Here is a 3,223-nt window from a genome sequence, read left to right on the forward strand (position 1 = left end):
TTGCGAGAAAGAATGAAAGAGAGAGCGAGAGAGCTTAAAGCTTTGCGAGGGAGAGAGAGAGAGAGAGAGGGAGCTCATCACCATGCCGCCGCCGCTATATATGAAGAAGAAAGAGAAGTGTGCAATGGAGAAGGGAGGGAAGGTGCAAAGAGAAGGTACAAAGGGTTTCATCTTCAAGCCTTTGAGGTAGGTACATTGCCTCTTCTTGTTTTATTTTTGTATTATCTTGTTTTCTTTTTTTGTTTTTCTTTGCAAAGAGATACATGGAAAGAGAGGGAGGGAGGAAAGAAGGGAGAAGAATGAAGGGAGAGAAAGAGAGAAAAAGGTAGAGAAATGAAATAAAGAGAAAGAGGAAGAGATAAATGAGAGATGAAGGGAGGGATAGAGGATGAGTGAGAGAAACAACGAGAGAGAGAGGGGGAAAAAACAAAGAGAGAGGAAACAAAGAAAGGGAAATAGAGAGAGGGGGAGATAAATAGAGAGAGGGAGAGGGGAGGGGGAGAGAAATAGAGAGAGGGAGAGGGAAGGAAGAGAGGAGGAGGACGTAGAAAAGAAGGGTGAGGTAAAGAGAGGAAGGAGAGTGAAAAGAATAAAGAGAGAGAGGGAGAAAGAGAGATAGAGAGAAAAAATAGAGAGCGAGAGAGAGGGAGAGAGAAATAGGAAAACAATGAGAGAATGAGAGAGAAGGTTAATAAAGAAAAGTAAAGGGAGAGGGGGGAGAGAGAGATAAAGAGAGGTGGGGTGACATTTCTTTCAATATCTTTGTTTCTTAAGCTTTTTATTTTCTATCTTTGATTGTCTTTGCAATGAGATGAGTTGAGTGAGAGTGGGGAGGGAAGGAGGGAGAGAAATAGAGAGAAGAAGGAAGGGGAAGGAAGAGAGAGATGGAGAGAAATAAAAAATAGGAGAGAGAGGGGCTTCATAAAAATTTGTCAAAACCCGAGCATGGCATTTTACAGGTTTGTAAACAAGCAAGAGAGAGAGAGAGAGGCCGTTCCCACTGCCACCATCCATGAAGAGGGAGGAGACAAGTGTAAAGGAGAAGGAAGGAACTCCCGAATAAGAAAAAAATGAGAGAAGTACGAAGGGATTCTTCTTCAAGCTTTGAGGTAAGTGCATTATCTATTCTCTCTTTGTTTTTCTCTTTTCTTTACTTGTCTCTTTCTTTTTGTTGATGAGTGTATTGAGAGAAGAAGTGAGATAGATCAACATGTACAAGGGAGATTGAGAGAGAGAGAGAGAGAGAGAGAGAGAGAGAGAGAGAGAGACATAGAGAGAGAGGTCGCTGCCACCGCCAATCCACCACAAAAAGAGAGGGGACAACTGCAAAGAAGAAGGAGGGAGCCCGTGAAGGAGAAGAAGAAGAAGGAGAGAAGCGCGAAGGGATTCTTCTTCAAGCTTTGAGGTAAGTGCATTATCTATTCTCTCTTTGTTTTTCTCTTTGAGATAAGTGCATTATCTATTCTCTCTTTGTTTTTCTCTTTGTTCTTCAAGCTTTGAGGTAAGTGCATTATCTCTTCTCTCTTTGTTTTTCTCTTTTCTTTACGTCTCTCTTTCTTTTTGTTGATGAAGAGTATATAGAGAGAAGAAGTGAGAGAGATCAATATGCGCAAGGGAGATTGAGAGAGAGAGAGAGAGGTCGCTGCCACCACCAATCCACCACAAAAAGAGAGGGGACAACTGCAAAGAAGAAGGAGGGAACCCGTGAAGGAGAAGAAGAAGAAGGAGAGTAGCGCGAAGGGATTCTTCTTCAAGCTTTGAGGTAAGTGCATTATCTATTCTCTCTTTGTTTTTCTCTTTTAGATAAGTGCATTATCTATTCTCTCCTTGTTTTTCTCTTTGTTCTTCAAGCTTTGAGATAAGTGCATTATCTCTTCTCTCTTTGTTTTTCTCTTTTCTTTACTTCTCTCTTTCTTTTTGTTGATGAAGAGTGTATAGAGAGAAGAAGTGAGAGAGATCAACATGCGCAAGGGAGATTGAGAGAGAGAGAGAGAGAGGTTGCTGCCACCACCAATCCACCACAAAAAGAGAGGGGACAACTGCAAAGAAGAAGGAGGGAACCCGTGAAGGAGAAGAAGAAGAAGGAGAGTAGCGCGAAGGGATTCTTCTTCAAGCTTTGAGGTAATTGCATTATCTATTCTCTCTTTGTTTTCCTCTTTTCTTTACTTCTCTCTTTCTTTTTGTTGATGAAGAGTGTATAGAGAGAAAAAGTGAGAGAGATCAACGTACGCAAGGGAGATTGAGAGAGAGAGAGAGAGAGAGAGAGGTCACTGCCACCGCCAATCCACCACAAAAATAGAGGGGACAACTGCAAAGAAGAATGAGGGAACCCGTGAAGGAGAAGAAGAAGAAGGAGAGAAGCGCGAAAGGATTCTTCTTCAAGCTTTGAGGTAAATGTATTATATATTCTCTCTTTGTTTTTCTCTTTTATTTACTTCTCTTTTTATTTTTGTTGATAAATAGATGTATAGAGAGAAGAAGGGAGACAAATCAACACAAGGGAGATTGAGAGAGAGGGAGAGAGAGAGAGAAGCTGCCATTGCCACTACCATTGCCAGCACATCCACTAAAAGAGAGGGGACAACTACAAAGGAGAAGCCAACCTCTGTCTCTTCTCCATCTTGCCCTCCTCGAGCTTGCATGGCAGGCACCAAGCAAGCATGTCCCCATTTCTTGGCCATGGAGAGGCCTCATGCCAAAGCCCGCCACCTGGAGTACAAGGTGGAGCCTCCTCTAGTGCAGCAACAGGTACTCCCCATAGAGCACAATGACCACTAGAGAAGAAGAGGAGATGGAAACTAAGCAGGCACAAGTGTGAGACAGCCCACCAGTAGGAAGGTAGACTGCTACAGCTATGACGATAGAAAGAAGAGCCTACATGATGTACTACGTGTACCTTCTATTACCAATAATCTATTGTCGATTGGATAGATGGCAGAACAAAATTTGCAAGAATCTAGTGTCGGTTGGATAGATGATTTCAACTGATACACATGGCTGTACATTCGGAAGTACAAGGATGAGGTACTCGATGTCTTTAAGCAAATGGGTTTATAAAGAGAAATGCAAGTCAGATGGTTCGTTGGAAATGTATAAAGCCCGGCTCGTTACAAACGGATATGCACATCAATACAGCCTAGATTATGAGGAGACTTTCAGCTCGGTTGCTAAGATGGAAATGGTGAGAATAGTCATTGCATTAGTGGCTTCTAAGGGCTGAAAA

The 3,223-nt window shown here is 42.4% G+C and overlaps 1 long non-coding RNA gene across 1 annotated transcript; it reads left to right on the forward strand.

The window, feature by feature from the left end:
* Window positions 1-1,271: 1,271 nt before the first annotated feature.
* Window positions 1,272-2,586, forward strand: LOC148028750 (uncharacterized). Its single transcript, XR_015692460.1, has 5 exons — window positions 1,272-1,405; window positions 1,573-1,762; window positions 1,930-2,121; window positions 2,300-2,390; window positions 2,464-2,586. It is a non-coding gene; the product is annotated as an uncharacterized LOC148028750 (long non-coding RNA).
* The last annotated feature ends 637 nt before the right edge of the window (window positions 2,587-3,223 follow it).

The sequence above is a fragment of the Lygodium microphyllum genome, chromosome 11 (genome assembly GCF_053477565.2).
Source record: "Lygodium microphyllum isolate KBCC chromosome 11, Lygodium_microphyllum_v1.1.10, whole genome shotgun sequence".
NCBI lineage: Eukaryota > Viridiplantae > Streptophyta > Polypodiopsida > Schizaeales > Lygodiaceae > Lygodium > Lygodium microphyllum.